The sequence below is a fragment of the Hirundo rustica genome, chromosome 16 (assembly GCF_015227805.2).
Source record: "Hirundo rustica isolate bHirRus1 chromosome 16, bHirRus1.pri.v3, whole genome shotgun sequence".
Classification (NCBI taxonomy): Eukaryota; Metazoa; Chordata; class Aves; order Passeriformes; family Hirundinidae; genus Hirundo; species Hirundo rustica.
The window spans coordinates 12,593,487-12,612,524 of NC_053465.1; positions in this window are offsets into that span (position 1 = coordinate 12,593,487).

Genomic DNA, 19,038 nt, shown 5'->3' on the forward strand with positions numbered 1-19,038 from the left:
AAGGTTCTCCTGCACGTGGCAGGAGGTTGCAGTGAGATGCTCTTCAAGGTCCTTTCCAACCCAAACCATTCCAGATTCTGCGATTCTCTTTTTAGCTTTAAAAACACAAAATTCTGCCTCTTCTGTTGGTCCCTTCCCTGCTGTCCTCTTAGTCAGGGAATCAACCCCAGGTGTTTCAGCTTTTACATCTGAATGGCAAAGACATATCAAGGAAAGGGCTATTTGTGGAAACCTGTCATGGTTCTGTGGAGCAGTAGGAAGGGTGGTGTGGATCTTTCTTGATCTCTTACATAAAGTTAATGTTTCTCTGGTGTGCAGAGCTCGTGACATACTCCAGGTTCCCACGGTTTTCCTTGTCAGGGGAGCCAGGAGAGTCCTGACAAAGACTTGGGTCAGAGTTTAGTAGAGGGTGAGCAAGGTCTCTGCTCTTCACTGGAAAAGTTTGGGATGAGGGACAATCCAGGCTGTGCAAGGCAGAGAAAAGAAAGATTTTAGCTTTACTGAGTCTTCACTGCCTTTGGAGTTTCGAAGTTTCTGCCCTTCATGTAGATTTTTCTCATAGTCCCCTTGGCTGGAAGCAAGGGTGAGAGGAATGACAAGATTTGTCTTTACAAAGAAGCCCTGGGTCTGCTGGTAGATAAAACTAGCACTGAGAGATAAGAGAGACAATGGGAAGGATTCTACTGATTGATGAATGGAAAGGAAGATTCTTGCCTTTACAAGCAAACCATAGGTTTGTTTGTAAATGAAATTGAATATTGAGAGATGAAAGCAACAATGGGGAAAAACCCATCAATCCCATAAAAATTAAAAATTAAGGGGGGTTATACATTAAAAGGGGAATCTTAGGCATATTGGGAAGTCTGTACCTCTCAAGTACCTCAGCCAATGGGGAAAGAGAGAGGGAAATGCAGCTGGGAAATTGGGATAAAAAGGAGGCTGCGTCCTCTGAAAAACTGAGAGACCCCAGGGGAAATGCTCCATGGCCTCTCCCTTTATTCAAATAAAGTAAAAGGACTCCTCTGTCTCCTTTTTGGATATAAACCTCTGGTGTTCGTGGATTCATTTTCCTAACAAGGGGAGAAATCAAGGCAACATGGAGCAGTGCAGTGGCAGCAGGTTTGTGCTGCTCCAGGATGTAGATCCACAGGCTCCCAGGAGCTGCGACTCCATCCAAGGGTGAGAACCACCCAGAGCATCCCAGAGGTGACCACTGGGCCTGGGGAAGGGGCTGCAGTGGCAGGAGGGGCCCTGGGGCTGCTGGCAGCAGTGTGGGCAGGGCGGGACCCTGGGGCAGCACTTTCAATCCTAGAAGCTCCTCCTGGTGCTGGAGCAGGGTGGGAGGGCTCTGCTCCATGGTCCTGACCTGGGACCTCCTGGCTCCTGCTGCAGCAGTGCCCCTTGCAGCATTTTCCACGGCTGGGAAGCTGCCATCCTGCAAAAGCAGCTATTCCTGCCCGTGGCAGGGCTTGGGATGAGATGATCTCTCAGGTCCCTTCAAACCCAAATAATTCTGCTTTTCTGTAGTTAAAGCATTGCTGGCCCAGGAGAGGCTGCTTCACCCCCTTAACTCCATCACAGAGCAGAGAGACTTCTTCTCCTTGCTCCACTCTAGGAATGAATCTGGGAACGTCAGGGCCACATCCCGCGGCTTCAGGGTGGGATTCAGGCACTGGGCCAGGTGAAGAGCTCCTCACTCCCTGGCTGCCCACCATGGAGCAGCCTGAGCCCGCTGGGCCTCGGCTCCAGAGCAGCCCAGTGGGAGCAGAAGTGCCTGCTGCTACTGCAGTGGAGAAATGCTGCATTAAAGCAGGAAATACCCAACGTGCATTGCAAATGAAGAGGTTTTTCATTTGTGTTCTAAAGGAGGAAAAATATCGCCAAGCCTCGTTAATAGCACAGGAAAGCTCTTGTGGTTATCAGGGATCTTCAGCTCTAATCCCCTCTGATAACAGCAAATTGAAGCAGCTCCTCTGCTGAGGTTTTTCTGTTGCTGTATTGTGCCCATATAATAAGAGAAATGGGCACTGCCTCTCCTATTTACCATTCCTTCATTTAAATAAGTTTTTAAACTGCACACTTCCCTCCCTTCAGAGACATCTGATTTACTGCATTTTAAACAGAAACCACTCCTGCAAGAATACCTCTTTCTATCGAGATTTGTAATCAGGCTGTTCCTGTTGAACTGTTGTTATCCAAGTTATTAATTTGTCATTTTGCACAGAGTGTGATCACAGAAAGGGATGAACAGGAGGGTCTGTGCACCTGCAGGCAGAGCAGGATGGATTTAATTAGAGCAAACAAAGCTGCAGGTTTTATTTTGTGTTTGTGTTGTTGGTTTGGTTGTTTCCTCAGCCCAGCATTTTAAGAGCTTATGCAGCAATCTGCATAAATTACTATGCACATTTTTACTTAGGTTCTTACACCTAATTTGATTAATGATAATGCCTTTGACAGGGTGGATGGAGAGGGAGTTTTTACAAAGGCATGGAGTGACAGGACAAGGAGAATGGCCTTAGGGTGAGAAAGATGGGATATTGGGCAGGAATTGTTCCCTGTGAGGTTGGGCAGACCCTGGCACACAGTGCCCAGAGCAGCTGTGGCTGCCCCTGGATCCCTGGCAGTGTCCCAGGCCAGGCTGGGCAGCTGGGACACTGGAAATGTCCCTGTCCATGGGCAGGGAGGGGGGACTTTAAGGTCCCTTCCACCCAACCCATTCTGTGATTCTCAGGTCACAGCCAAGTTTGTGTAAGGGAAGAAGATGTACCAGCTTTGTGCTCTTCACTCTCGAGCCAGCCAACACTGCAAATGAGCCTTTAACACTGATTTTAGGATGCTTCCCCTGCTTTTGGGCTGGTGTCTGTGCAAGCAGCGAGGTGGGAACCTTCGCACTGAACGTTGATTTGTTTTCTGAGCTCGGCTCCTGTGCTGCTCTGCCCACACCGAGTTCCTGCTGATGGGAATTTTGTGGGGCCGGTTTGAGTTCCCACTCAGTAACCCCAGCTTGCCTGGGTGGTTCAGACCTCTCCAACTGCTTCAGGCACCTTCCCTGCACTTGCTGCCTGACACAACCAGGTGAAGTTTTCCTTCCACTTCCTCTGCTCACAGTTCAAGCCCAGCAACCCTCTGCAGTTGGTTTTTGCACCAGGAGAGGTGTTAGGAAGAGTAGAAATATTAATTAGAAGATGCTGACATTTCTTTTATCCCCATTTCTCTTTCACACTTTCACTCAGTTTTTACAGTGAGGGGAGTGCAGCCCTGGGACAAGTCCTGGTGAGGCCAGGGGATCACTGTCCATGGAGGCTTTTGAGGCTCAGCTGGGTGAAGTCGTGGCTGAGTTGGTCTGGTGTCGATTTTAATCCTACTTGGAGAAGGGTCTTGGGCCAGAGGGCTCCAGCAACCCCCATTTCTGTGGTTCCTCAGGTTCTCAGGTTCAAAGCCAGCCCCAATTTGCTCTGCCTGAAGAGCCTCTGTAGGAGTGACTTTGTTTGGTTGAAAGAAGAGGAAGCTGAGACTGTGACTCCACTTTCCTGACATGAATAAAATAAAAACCCCTGAATTCTAGCAGTAAGAGAAGCCCCATTTTTATTGATGCTGCACAGAGGCAAGTGATTTTGCATCCAGTTTTAGGAGAGCAGTATAACTGCTTTTGACAGCCTGGTCTAATAATAATAAAAAGGCCCAACTCCTCGTATTGCAACCTGATAGCAAAGCTGGAGTGTGAATTTATCCCATAAAAATTCATCTACCATGGCTAAAGCCCTGTAAATTGAGTCCTGTGTTTTGGCTGTTAAATAAAAACAAAAGCACAATTGCAGAGTAATGACAGAAACATTGCTCAGCTCTTGCAACTGTGTCTTGTTAAAACATCACTTAGGGTAATTTAGAGGGTTTGATTAAAACGTGTATTTAAATGAGTTATTGTTTCCCATCTCTCCCCTTCTCCTGCTCCCCCTTCACTCCCTGGGGATGTAAAACCCCACGCTGAGGCTGGATTTCTTCAGGGAGAAACGAGGAGCCCATTACCCTGCAGGATAAACCCCTGCCACACCATGGTGTTCACAGCCACCAGCTTTGGTCACAGCTCAGGAGGCCAAAGGATGGGTGAGATGCTCCCGGCGGTGGCTGGAGGAGTTCTTGGGAAGAGCAGGGGAGATGCTGCCCCACAGCCAGGGCTGTGCCCCACCTCTCCCTGCCCTTCTCCATCCCAAAGCCCCATCCTTGCTCCCACCCAAATTACTGCTGACAGCACAGCAGAGAATGTTTGTAAGCCTAAAACCTGAGCACAAAGAGAGAAATTGGTATTAAAGTGTTTTTAGACATCAGAGATTGTTCCTGGCCTCTCTCAGTTAGGCTCAGCTGTGTTAGATGGGAGCAAAAACCCAGGGAGCCGTGTCTGCCTCTGCCAGTGAGTGAGAGGGAGCACATCCAGGGATTCCTCTTTTGATCCCTGTCCCAAGAGCCTGGAACATGCAGCTTGTGCTCTCCCAGAGCCACTGGCTCAGCTTTGCGTTGAATTTAAAGTCCCTCAGTGGATTATTCTTCTGTGAACTTGCCCAGCTGCTTTTTGAACCCATCTAAAATCTCCTTTCTGCAGGTTCCTGCAGGGAGAAGAGCCCCAGCTGAGCTCTGGGGTGTGTGGAAAAGGTCTCCTGAGGTCTGCTGTGAACCTTCCAATTACTGATTTCACTTTATGCTCCCAAATTCTTGCATTCCAATGGACCACAGTGACTCATTTCCTCCCTCCTGTCTTTGTGTCTCATTCCATCTTCTGTTCCTCTCTATTCCAATTTTCTCTTTCCCATCCTGAAAGGTCCCAATCTGTTTGGTTTTCTTCTCATTTGGGAGCTGTTTCATACCTTTGATGACTTCTGCTGCTTTCCCCTGGACATCTTTCATTTCCACTTTGCCCTTTTCCAAACAGAAGGCCCAGACTATGCCCAGCTCTCGAGATGCTGGGAAGCCGTGAATTTATGCAGTGGCAGAAAACACCAAAATAAATGTTCTCTCTTTTTGTTCCCTAATAATTCCCACTCTTTTATTCACTTTTCTTTTGGCCATCTCTGAGTTTTTCAGAGCCTCGAGATCCCCATCCTGCATGCACAGAGCCCAATATTAGAAATACAGAATTGCTGATTGGCATCCCATTTATCCTCATGCACACGCACCACGGGAATTTATCCACATTAGGCTTAATCCAGCATCTGCTTGCCTGGTCAGCCAGGTTTTTCTGCAAGTCTTTGCAGCCAGCTCCCTTTTTCTGCTGCTCTGAGAAACTTTGGGGCACAAGGAAACGCAGTTAAAGACCAGAAGTACCTGGAGTTTTATAACATAGAAACATGGAATGGTTTGGGTTAGAAGGGACCCTAAAGCCCATCTCATTCCACCCCTTTCTGTGGGCAGACACCTTCCACTAGCCCAGGCTGCTCATGCAGCAAATCCATGAACACTTCCCAACCAGCTCATCCCTGCCCGTGCCCCTGTCAGGGAAATGCTTTAATTGTCATTATTATTCATGGGCTTTATTTTTGTGTGCAGAATTCACGAGGCTTGGAGTCACAGAAGAACTTCTCCCTGTGAAATTCAGCAAGAAGCTGAGAGCACGGAGGGAGGCTCGGGCTGGCCAAGGGTTTCCTTCAGCCCAGATTATCGTTGTCTTTTCTATCCCCAGACTGAGCCAGCCCCTTGCAGCTCAGAATTATTTGAATCCCATTGTGTTTGACAGGCTCTGACAGACCCCAATCCATCTCCTGCTTCCAAAACTGCTGTTAGAAACCCTGATTATTTCATAACTTCCATTCTGTTTGTGTGCTGACACTGCTTTCCTGTGCTGTGCATTCCTGGCAGATGTGACTTTTATAACAAAACACATCAATTTACAACAAGTCTCCCCAGAAGTAATATCTGGGAGTTTTCTATCAGCTGCCAGCGAGCTGCAGCAGTAAATGAACCTCCCTACCAGCAGATGCACTGCACTGGAACCAACAAACCCTTCCTGTGTCAGCACACAAATCAGACTGAGCTCTCTGAGAGGACAGGGACATGGAGGGGCAGAATAACAACGTTTTTCCACCTCAGTGCTATTTTACTTCTATAAAATAAAGATGCAAGCCTTGCCTCATCATGGCAAACTGATCGTAATGCTCATCCCAGCTCCCACTGGGGGAAGAGAAAGATTCTGACACCACTGGAGGACATTTCCCCCTTCCCCATCACTGCTCCTGCCAGGACCAGGCTGGTCCCCTCCTGAGCCCCACAGTGGCTGCAGCTGGATCAGCCTCTCTCCATGTCCACAAAATCCAAACCTGAGCATCCTCCTGCAGCTCCAGCTTGATGCCAGTCTGTTATCAGCATCTGGCCACCTTCCTGCAGTGCTGGATGGTAAAATCAGCTATTGTGTGGCACCAGGGGGACAGGCAGCGACCACACTGAGGGGACAGCAGTGCAGACAAGTGACTGGGCTGGGATAAAGCAGCACAAAACTGCCCTGAGTGAATCTGATCCAGCGGGGAGAGCCTGCAATGCCTTTCCTCACACACCTACAGTATCTTTTATGTGGTGCTAGATCCTCCAAATCCAGCATTTACCACCAGCCAAACACGGGCTTGGAGCTCCAAGCTGTCAGGGAGGGACGCAGAGACAACCAGACCATTTCTGCCCCTCCAGCACTGAGCTTGCCCCTCCCAGGAGCATCCTTCAGCAGGGTGAGTGTCCCCTGTCCCTGGGGTGTGTCAGGGCAGGGAGGGACTGGTGTTGTTTTGGCATCTACTGAGCAGCGGAGCTCCCCAGCAGCTGGGAACCCTTTGAAGAGCTCAGCTTTACCCAGGGCTGGCTTTTTTCCCCTCTCTGTTTTTGACAGCAGCAGAGGAGACCTTTGGGTGCTTCAAAGCCTGGTTTTAATCACTTACCTGATTGAAGCAATTGCCTTCTTTCTCTTTGATATTTCTTGTCATTAGCCTGCCGACCTCTGGGAGGAAGGGATTTCTCTTCAAAAGCCAAACTGGCTTTGTGTGTGCTGGGCCTGGGGCTGCTCTGCTTCCCCCAGGGTGGGATTCACTGCTCAGCACTGGTCACAGGGGTCACGCTCTGCCCTGGAAACAGGAGGGGCTGCTGCATCTCTGCCAGTCTCGCTGTCCCTTACTTCATTTGCTGTGGAGGTGTTTAATTCCACTGTCTTAGCGTGGGATTAAAGAAGACGTGTCCCCTTCTCTTGCCAGCTCTAGAGATGATTTCTTCACATATCCACCAGAGAATTCCGCACACTCCTTGCTGTTTCCTACTTCAGAAGAGCTCTCTGCCACCCAGGGCTGGTTTTTCCTGTTGCAGTAACACCTGGGGATCAGGAGGAGTTTCAGAGCCTGCACCCATCTTCTGCAGAAGGGACCCACACAGCCCCAGGGGCCGAGGCAATCCAGAGCAGAGGGATGGGATGGGTGGAAATGGATGCAGAGCGATGGATTGGACACAGAGGGATGGATTGGATGGAAAGGGATGGAATGGATACAGAGGGATGGAATGGATACAGAGGGATGGATTGGATGCAGAGGGATGGATTGGATGGAAATGGATGGAATGGATACAGAGGGATGGATTGGATGCAGAGGGCTGGATTGGATGCAGAGGGATGGATTGGATACAGAGGGATGGATTGGATGGAAATGGATGGAATGGATACAGAGGGATGGATTGGATGCAGAGGGATGGATTGGATGCAGAGGGATGGATTGGATGGAAATGGATGGAATGGATACAGAGGGATGGATTGGATGCAGAGGGATGGATTGGATACAGAGGGATGGATTGGATGGAAATGGATGGAATGGATACAGAGGGATGGACTGGATGCAGGGGGATGGATTGGATGCAGCTGGAAGGAATGGATGTAGATGGAAAGAATGGATGCAGCTGGATACAGTGAATGGGGATGGATGGATTGGATGGAAATGGATGTAATGAATGCAGATGGATGGAATGTGTGCAGAGGGATGGATTGGGTGCAGCAGGATGCCGTGAATGCAGAGGGATGGAATGACTGCAGCTGGATGCAGTGAAGCAGCTGTGGGATGGAAAGCACAGGCTTGCCCCACTGCAAACCAGTTGTGCCAGGGTCGGTTACTGGGACTGGAGGCTTTCTGTGGCTCCAGCCTGTCTGTGGCCACGGGACAGCCACAATTCCTGTTTTCTCTCTTTGGGACAGCCCCATCTGATTTGCTATTTGACTTTTTATGGCTCAGAAGACACTGAGCTAGTAGACACCAGTCTTGACTGGGCACAAATCGTGGCCAAAACACTTCCAGAGACATCACAATATTTAAAAAAAGACATGAAGGTGTTAGAGAGTGTCCAAATGAGGCCACAGGGATAGGGAAGGGTCTGGGGGGGAAACGTTATAGGGAGCACATGGTTTGTTCAGCCTGGAGGAGAGGAGACTGAGGGGAGACCTCACTGTGGTCTTCAAAATCCTCCCAAGGGGCAGCTCCAGTCTCTGCTCTGTGACAGGGACAGGAGCCAGGGAATGGCTGGAGCTGTGTCAGGGACATTTAGGCTGGATTTCAGGGGAAGGTTCTTCCCCAGAGGGTGCTGGCACTGCCCAGGCTCCCCAGGGAATGGGCACGGCCCCGAGGCTGCCAGAGCTCCAGGAGCCTTTGGACAGCGCTGCCAGGGATGCCCAGGGTGGGATTGTTGGGGGGTCTGTGCAAGGCCAGGAGCTGGGCTGGGTGATCCTGTGGGTCCCTGATCTTTGGTGCACTTGATGACTGGGTGATATCTCCACCTGACCCTGTGTCTGTCAGAGGTGCCCACTCAGCTCTGGGCTCCTTTGATCGCAAACACCACTGCCAGGACCCAACCCCTGGGTTCTAAAGCCATTCCCAACCCTTTCTGTGTGTAAATCCCATTTTTTCTGAGCATTTCCCACAAGAGTTGAGTCTATGTGCCCGGTGGGATCCTTGCTGCTGTGCCCAGGCACTGCTCCCCTTGGGAGCTGCAGGAGCCCAGGCTGGTCTGTGCCCCTGGCTGCTCTCGGGGTGCCAGGGGGGTGGAGGGCAGCAGTGAGTGCCTCTGAGACAGAGGTGCCAGTCTGGTCTGATTTTCTCAGTCTTGAGATCTTCCAAAGGATGGATTTTCTGAGCATTTGTTCCTCTTAGCAGGTGCTATTGTTTCTGACATATTTATCCAGCTCTGTGCTACCTTGAGATATCACTTTTGACAGATAACCTTCTTAAATTAAACATACAAATGTGCCCTACTGAGAGGGAAGATGTGAGCACTAATGGCTCTGAAAATGATGGAGAAACCTTCCCATTAGCTCCTCCTGAGCTGCTCAATATGCTCCTGGTTTAGGGAAAGGAACAGGGAGCCAGCAGGATCAAAGAGGGAATGGGGAGAGAGATCACAGGGTTGAGATTTGAGATGAGATGCTCTTCAGACTGAGGGGTGGGAGAGGCCAGGGCACAGAGTCGGGTTTCTGTGTATGAAAACTACAGAGGAAGGGGCTGAGCTGCCAGCAGGACGTTCAGCTGCTCCAGGACCTGAGAACATTCCCAAACACCTTTCCTGTGCTTTCCCAGCCCTCAGCCCATGGCAGCTCTGGCACAGGACATGGCCCAAGCTGAGCTCAGGGAGGAGAAGCAGGAGGTCCCCAGGGTCCCTGCGAGGAGGGTGGCCTCAGCTGCTGTTATTTGTTGGAAATATTTCCCCAGTGGACAATGTGGCTGCCAGGGATGGAGCTGCTTTGGGACCATCCCAAAGAGAAGAGTTGCAGGGGAGTGCCTGGATTTTCTCTTTGCAAACCTCCCCAGTCCTCCCACAGCTGTGCCAGCATAGTGCTGGGGTGCTCCCAAGCTGCCCAGTCCCAGGGCTGACCCCCTGGGATGCCAGGGCTCTCCTCTGGAGATGTCATGGCACTCAAGGAGTCCCCTCATAGCTCTTTTCTTCCTCTCCTCTCCTCTCCTCTCCTCTCCTCTCCTCTCCTCTCCTCTCCTCTCCTCTCCTCTCCTCTCCTCTCCTCTCCTCTCCTCTCCTCTCCTCTCCTCTCCTCTCCTCTCCTCTCCTCTCCTCTCCTCTCCTCTCCTCTCCTCTCCTCTCCTCTCCTCTCCTCTCCTCTCCTCTCCTCTCCTCTCCTCTCCTCTCCTCTCCTCTCCTCTCCTCTCCTCTCCTCCCCTGTCTCAGGTCTCACCTGTCCACAGACAGAAATTCTTTGGAGCAGAGACATCATTTTTTGGCTCATGGCACCCTGGTTCACATCTGACCAGGGGCTGTGCTTTGGTATCAGTTACACAATGAGGTAAAAACCACAGGTACACGGCAGTGGGACAGCTTCAGATAATGGGGAGGTCTGTGGGAAAACCAGCACTGCTCTGCAGCTCCTAAAACCAGGGGAAGGACCACCTGCCCACCCCTCCTGTGAAGAAATTCCCCTTCCTTTTGGTTTTATGAGACATATTTAAATTATGCAATATATTTGAAAGTATATTTTAAAAAGTATTCACCAGTTGTTCTAAGAGTGAGCCCAGCTCACACAATTTCCACCTAATTGCTGCCACACTTTCCCCCCTCCCTGTCCCTCTTATGAGAAGAAAAAATTCAATTCCATTTTTTCCTCCTGCCTTCCCTCTGCCTCCAAGTCTCTGCTATTCCTCTTCTCCTTCAGCCCATTTTTCTTCCCTCATTGATGAAAACCCTGTGACTGATTCCCCACCTCCCTCCCCTGGATGAAATGCCCAGTTTCCTCGACACACTGAAATTGCTAATAGTTCTTGCTGCTCCTTTTCCTAAATGGAGTATTTGTGAGGAATTGCTCAGCTCAGTGCTCCATCAGCTCCTTGCCTGGGCTGGGCAGACACCCAGGCAGGAGCTGCACAGCACCAACACCAGCACTGGAATTCCAGCCCTCTGTGTCTATAATTAAGCTGGAGGTTTGTGATTCACTGTCTGGGCTCTGTTTTTCCTTAGTGAAGTGTGAGGAACTCTCTGAAGGAAGTGCTTGTGCTGTTTGCTCAATTACAGTTATATGTATTATATATATAATATATTTTATGTATTCTCTCCCCACACAATGTCAGGAGCACTCTGTTGAAGAATGGATAATCCATACAGTGAATTTTACAGCCAGGGCCCATTTTTAAAAAGAGATAAAACCCAGGCAGTGGGAAGGAAGATAATGGAAAGAAAAAGGAGAAGCAAAGGGAGTGGAAGAAGGCAAAGAGGAAGGGAAGCAGCTGTAAAAAGAGGGAGAAGAAGCAGGAGATGGAGCACGGCCTCACAGCAGTGAGGGGCAGGAGGGGAAGGGCTGTTTGGGGAGAAGATTTGCCATGTCCAGCTCCCTTTCATGGCCAGCTGACCCTGCCCCTCCTCCAGCAGCTGTTCCCCTTCCCAGGATGGGATCCCACTGCTCCCCTCTGCAGGGCTGATGCCTGCTGGTTCCCAGTCTGTTCCCATTTCCAGGTCTGTAACAATTCCTCTGGATCTCATTGGGACTGTCCCTGTACAGATGAGGCCACTTTTAATGCAGTTTTTCAGAGTGATAAAGGCAATTTCTGCACAGTCTCCTCTGCCATGCCAAGATTCCCCTCAGGTCTCTCTCTGCCTCCTCCAGCTCCTCATCTCCATCCAAATTCCCAACAACAAGGGGCTGTGCCATATGGTTTCCTTGTGCTCTTCCATACCGTGCACTGGCTTCAAATTCACTTCAGAGGGAAAGGAGTAAATAACAGCAAATATTCAAGAATGCCTTGAAAGAGCAGTGGGAATTTCAGCCAGAAAAACATAGGGAGGATTAAAAGGCAAAATAAATTGAAACGTGTAATCTGGGAATTTCCCAGCTGAAATGCTTTGGAAACAGCAGCAGGTTTCATTAGCAGGCTTTCACAGCAAAGCCTGTTGTGACCACAAAGTTGTTGTTTTGTTTAATTCCTAGAGAGTTTTTGAATTTAAGCCTTGGCTTAACTGGAGGAAAAGGTGTTAAAGGAGTAAGTGGACCCCAAGAAACAGATTGGATTAAAGTGAAATATTCTTCCTCTAATGCAGAGACTGATCTGGTGGGAAGAGGCACTGGAGTGGTGTCCATTTTCCAGTGTGCTCATCAAAGAAAATATCTGTTCTTTGCCCGTGGTGCAGATGGGAGGGTGGGTAAGGTGCTCTGCTTTGCTGGAAGAATATCAGGAATTAAGAAAATGTGAAACTCAGCAATGAGAAAGTTTTCCTTACATCCAGCCTGATCCTCCCCTGGATCTACTGAGTCCATTTGCCCTTGTTGTTAATCTCTGCCTGGGATGGGGCAACTGAGCCTCTCCATTTTGGGGTTAAGCTCTAGGTCTGCAGCTGAACCCTGCCCAGCAGGTCACCTTCTGTACCTGTGCCTACTCACACAGCCATTTTTACATGCCTTGGATAACTTGGGTCCAGGCTCTTACTGAAATATTGCAAGCCAAATTCCAAGTGTTTCTAATTTTCCAGGCCCAATTCTCCGCTCACTGGTGACAATTCCCATAATTACAGAAGCTGGGAATACCAGCCAGAATCCACAAGGGGTTCTTCAGAGCAGGCAAACAAAAAAATGGGGAGGAGGGAACAATTTTTGTGCTTCACCCCCCACAAGTGGTTACAGGAGCTGCATTTAATTGGGACAAGCAGCGCTGGTGGTACCTCAGAGGAAAACATGGATGAGGGGTGAGGGAGCCTCCAAGGAGGGGAAGGAGAATGAATTCCAGCAGCAATAATTGAAAATCCTCAGGGGAAATTCAGGGAATTTCCCAGTGCACCAGGAAACAGTGAAGTGCACAGGAGCTCCCAGCTGTTCCCACTAATTGGACACCGAGCCAGGGAGCTGGGAAAGAATGTGGAGCAAAGCCCCAGCGTGGCCTGGGGAGTGTAAAGATGCTGTAGCTCATGGGGGTCTGGCAGGACTGACAGGGAAGGGAGTGGTCCATGGAGTGTTTGAGCTTGGGAAAGGGCTGGCAGGAGCAGCAGGAATGGTGTTGGGTGATCCCAAACAAGCAGGAGACTCCACACCGGAGCTGGAGCAGCCTGGAAAGGGAGAGAGGCTTCAGTGCTGGGCTTTGCTCCAGGTGGTTCCTGTTCAGGAGGATTTGGGGAGTTAAAGTTCCAGCCACAAACAGTGGACACGTGCAGCAGTAAAGTGGAATTCAGAGGTTCTGCCTTGCGCTACCCCAGCTGAAAAATCCCAGAATTGATGGGAGGAGGGAGCAGCTCCATGAAGGAGCCTTGGGCCTCTCCATTCCCCTCCAAACCTGTCTTTGCTCTGCTGGCCACGGGGTCCCAAAGCTCTGCCCACACACCTGAGGCTGAGCAAAGCTGGTAACACTTGCAAAAGGGGTTTTCACGGTATTCCTTCGTATTTGGAAGTGAAAAGATTAAAAAAGAAAATTAATATAAGTAATATAGAGCAGGCTTTGCTCCTGCTGTTGTTTGTTTGCTCATTGCTTTTCTTACTCTTGCAGGAAAGGCACCATAGAAAAATGTCCAAGCCAAAATGAAACATTTTATCTCTTCTGGCGATTCTTTTAAAAAATAGCTGAGGGTTTGTTTGCTTTGGCTTTTCCCCTTTGTTTGCGTTCGGTCTTAGTGCTTTTCCCAAAGAAATGTATTATTTATTTATTATCCTATTTCATAAGAAATACACGGAAAAACACTTGAAAGCCATCAGGGGAGGCTCTCAGGAAATCCTGTGGTCGCTGTGAGGTGCCGGGCTCAGGATGGGGTGGTGGGAGAGGCCCAGGTGAGGGTGGGCAGAGCACAGGAACAGGTGGATATTAGGGGAAGATGCTTTGTTGGAATGGTGGTCAGGCACTGGAAGAGCTCCCCAGTGGTTCAGCCGCTGTCCTTGGAAGTGTCCACAGAGCAGCTGGAACCTGGGGACAGGGTTTAGTGGTGGGCTTGGCAGTGCTGGGTTAAGGGTTGGAATTGGGATCTTGGAGGGCTTTCCTACCCTAAATGGTTCTGGAGTCCATGGGCATCTCAAGGCCTGGAGGCTCAGGGCTCGTCCTAAAGACTCCTTGTTGCATGTGCTGTCACACAGTGCCATGGGCCGTCCTGGAATCCAGGCTGCATCCCACAGGAACAGTTTTCCAGTGGAAACATCACCAGCAGTCAGGAGAGGATCGGCTCCAGGCCATGGGGTATTTCCAACCATTTCCATGAAAACCAGGTTCAGACAGATACAGCTGCCTTGGAGAAGCACATTTGGGTGTTTCCTCTCATCAGGAGCCTTTTCCCATCCAGTGTGGGACTCCTTCCCTGTGAGGGTGGGGAGGCCCTGGCACGGGTTCCTTTTGGGCCCCTGTAGGTCGTGCCACATAAAAGCCTTTTATTCACCAGGAAAATATCTTCTTGTTTTTGCCCCCTCACTCCTCCTGCTGCAGCAGTTCCAGAGTGGAAGGCCTGTCTAGGCCAGGAGCCCACCCCGGAAGGCGACAGCGTGTGCTCCCACAAGCGGCAGCGCAGGCCTGAAACGCCGGCATTCCCAGGGATCTGTTTTTCCAGATGCTCCCCAGAAAGCAGGGACTTCCTTGAGAGGGGAAGGAAGCTCAGCCCAGATCTGCAGGAGTGCTGGAGCCGCACCTGCACTGGGAGGTGGCTGCACACGCAGCCAGGCAGGTAAATCCCAGGGGAATCTGCTCCGTTCCCTCCCTGCTAACCCACATCCCAAGTGTCCCACGGCTTTTAAATCCCTGCAGGGATGGGGATGCCACCACTGCCCTGGGCAGTTGGGCCAATGCCTGGTCATCCTTACCCTGAAATAGTTTTCCCCTCATATCCAATTTAAACCTCCTCTGGGGCAACTTGAGGCCGTTCCCTCTCCTCCTGTCCCTGTTCCCTGTTCCCAGAGCCCGACCCTCCCCGGCTGTCCCCTCCTGTCAGGAGTTGTGCAGAGCCACAAGGTTCCCATGAGCCTCCTTTTCTCCAGGCTGAGCCCCTTTCCAGCTCCCTCAGCCTCTCCTGGGGCTCCAGACCCTTCCCCAGCTCCGTTCCCTGCCCTGGACTCTCCAGCTCCTCCAGGTCTTTCTCATGGGAATTTGGGTATCTCTGCATGCCCACAGCCCACATGGGTGTCCTGCACTCTGGGGATGGGGGATGAAATGAAAGAGGGGCTTGGCAGAAAGGACTTGGGGCTGAGCAGCTGACACTGGCGTGCTCATTCTGCAAAGCATCTGAGAGCCTGGGATGATCCTAAATTTCCTGCTGTCACCTGCAGGGATGCAGCATTTTCTTCATGCCCTTCGGATAAATAGCGGTTTTCTCCGGAGCCTCCAGGAACCTTAATTTTTCACCCATCCTAATAACCATAAAACTGAGACAGGCGAGTAATAAAATGTCAAAATCCATGTGTTTTAAAATCTGAGAGGACTCTCAAATGTCACTGAAATGTGGGATGGAAAAGGAAATGGGAGGATGTGGAGCTGAGCCTGCAGCGGTGGCTGGGCTGTCCTTTCCACACTCCTTTGGCCTGGGACCCTCTGGAAATGGGGATGGAGTGGGGATGAGGTGCTTTGGTGCTGAAGGAGCAGTTCCCTTTCTTGGGGAGCTGGGATGAAGTGAGGCTGCATTTCCTCTGCGGTGTCAATCCCAGTTTAACCCAGTCTGGAGCTCTATGGGAGCACCTTGTCCCCTTCTCCTCGGGCTCTCTCCTGAGCTTCATGTGCTGTTTAGGCCCAGGCAAATCTAGCTGTCTCAAAATTCCTGATCTTCAAGGTTTTTAATGCAGAGTGTCAGTCAAGAGCTGCACAGAACGTGCAATTTAACACAGAAAGTCCTGAACTTCTCTCCACCCCCTTCTCCCATCAAAATCTTATCTAAAAATGCCCATCATAGTGATAACTGGAGCAGAAACGGGGAAGGGTTTTCTCTTCTGGTAAAAAAGTCTTCATTTTAAAAAAAAGAAAAAACAGCATCCTGGTCAAATTAGGATGAAAAGATGAAAAGTCAAGGTGGTTTTTTTGTGGTTTTTGTTTTGTTTTGTTTTGTTTTGTTTTTTAATATCACAGCTGAGTCCTGGGCTGTCATACGTCCCATATTCATAAACTCCAGAGGAAGATGATGACATTTGACATTTCTTCTTTCTTTGCCTATTGGTTAGTCCAAGATTAAACATGTTTGGAAACCAAAGCCTTTCTTGACTTGGTGACTCGGCGACAAAAATTCGCCTCAAAATCAAAATGGGACATTTTGACAATGCCTAAATTATTTTATTATTTATTTCCCAAATTATTTTCCTGCGGTTTGGAGGCTCATCAAACCCAATCTTTCTTTATGATGGTTTTATTTGAACCTGTAGCTCTGTGAATAATTCAGGAGAGATTCTAATGCTGCTGCCAGGGCGCTCTGTCAGGATGTGTCCCCCTGCTTCCAGACCCAGCACCTCTGCTGGGGAAAGGCTGCTTTGAGAGCAAAGGCTTTAGGGAAGCATTTTAATTGAGTTCAGTGTCACACACCTTGCACAAGAGATTTCCCACCCAGCTCTCTCACCAGGATAAGGGCACCAGGATCACTGGGAGCCTGGCTGGGTGCACACTTTGTTCTTGGAGCTAAAAAACTCCTTTGAGCTCTCCTAGAAATCTTAGAGGATGAAGCTGCTGAATGGCTGGAGCTGTGTCAGAGGGGTCAGGCTGGATATCAGGGAAAGGTTCTTCCCCAGAGGGTGCTGGCAGTGCCCAGGCTCCCCAGGGAATGGGCACGGCCCCGAGGCTGCCAGAGCTCCAGGAGCCTTTGGACAGCGCTGCCAGGGATGCCCAGGGTGGGGTTGTTGGGGTGTCTGTGCAGGGCCAGGGGCTGGGCTGGGTGATCCTGTGGGTCCCTCCAGCTCAGGACATTCTGTGATTCCCTGCTCACTCCTTCCTGCCATGCCCAGGGGATCTCTGTGTAGCCAGGCAGGGCTGGTGCTCTCAGAGCCTCTGGGATTTGGTTGTGCTCATGGGGGTGGTGGAGGCTCCTGCTCCATGCTGGAGAAGAGGGAACAGCAGCACAGGGATCTGCAGGGCTTGTTCCCTGCTCCCTGAGGGGATCCAGCAGCTCTGCCCTGCAGGTTCAGCTGTGCAGTGCCAGAGGAGCCCACGCAGCTCAGACACGTCTGGTGCCGGGCAGGGGCAGCCCTGCAAGGTGCCCTGACCTCCCTCCCTGCCCTGCCCTGCTCTGGCAGGGACCAGCCAGGCCCCTGTACCTGCACAGCACCAGACTCTGGTTAATGACTTCAGTGACGATGCTGATGTGAAAACAGAGCGAGGCAAAGCTCTCCTGCAGAGAAAGAAACCTAAATAAACCTGTCAGAAGGACAGAGCTGTTGTGTGCAAAGCCCCGTGGTTTTACTGCTCAGGAAAGCCCTCTTCTATAAATACCCAATAAATGAGTTAGATGCTAAATAAAACGCCCCATATACTGTAGAGTTGAGACCAACAATCCTAAATGAGCAAACATTTCCAAAGGAATAACTCTGCTTGGTGTCAATTTATGTTAATGGTGTACATGATTGAACCCATTAGAGCAAATAACCAGTAATAAGAATGCAGATACACCACGAACTAATTGCATTAGAGGCTAACAGGGCTCTGTCTCTCCTGCTCCTGCCACTGCTCAGCTCCCTGGGATGCAGCCAGCAGCACGTGGAAGGTGCCCTGTGGTGCCCAGAGGTGTTGGTTGTTCGAGATCAAGGCTCAACAGCAGAGCTGGGGGATGTTCAGTGCCTCCTGCTGCAATTTCTCTGTTCAGTTTGTGTTTCAGCAGGGTGAGAGGGATGGAAGAGGGGTTTGGCTGGCTCTGGGAAAAGCTTGGGAAAGCACAGAGAAGCAGGGTGAGTTCTCTTGAGGGGACAGCATAAAGTGGTCAGATGACAACCTCTGCCCGAAACACAGTAAACCCACTTTGAAAGAGGCTTAGAATGTATATTGGGAAGAAATTCTTCCCTCTGAGGGTGGGGTGGCCCTGGGTGCCCAGAGAACCTGTGGCTGCCCCTGGATCCCTGGCAATGTCCAAGGCCAGGTTGGATGGGGCTTGGAGCAGCCTGGGACAGTGGAAGCTCTCCCTGCCCATGGTAGGACTGGATGATATTTAACCCCAGGCATTTGGGGATTCCCTGATACGATTTCAGGGACGTGAAGCAGAGGCTGCAGCAGCACCATCACCCAGCCCCAACTCCCTGCCCTGCTCTCAGCACCAGATCCATCCCCAGCTGCATCTCCCTGGCAGAGCTCAAGGGCCCAGATCCCCCCAAACACCTTCGAGCCAGAGACAGGAGCTGAACAAGCACTCACGGTCCATGATCAGAGCCTGGCTCCCATTCAGTGCCACACTTCCAGGTGACATTCCTGTCACTCCATTCCCAGGAGCCCAGGCAGATGGGCCAGCACAGGAGTGCTGCTTACTCAGTCCAGAGCTGTTCCCAGGCCACTTTTCGACTTAGCAATGCACATAAACATATTTTACATGTAAAATGGGCAATTAAGAAAGCAAATGTTTTAAAGTACAAGGATTTACTGGCATAAAATTTGCCATCTATCAACGCTGCATAAATAGTTTTACATAAAAAGCCATCTGGAAACAGGTTGTTTATCATATTTATTCAGTTACAACTTGCTGCTTTCGAGGCTGTGCCTCCCTCATTAGCTGTCAAGACAGTTTGACGTGGCTGATGAGAGGTGGATGTATTTGAAATCCTAGATGCATTTGGAATTCTGCACGGTGCATGAATATTAACTGGGGCTTCTGGGTTGCTGCACAGGCTGGACATGCTCTACCCTGGAATTCCTCTGATGTCTTGGGATTTCAGCTTTTTTATTTTCCATATACTTGTAATCCTGTAATTCTTTAGCGTATGACTCTGAACTCCACACACAGTGTGAGCTGCTGCTTCCCCATTTTGGTCAGACACAACAACTCCTCTCCAGGCCTGGCAATCAAGGACACCTCACTGCCTCAGGCCTGAGAGATGGAAACAAAAGTGAGTTGGGGGAGCAAACTTGGGGTAAATGACTTCATTACCTGAAGCTGTAATTGGGAGATGAACCCCAATATGCAAATGGACCAAAC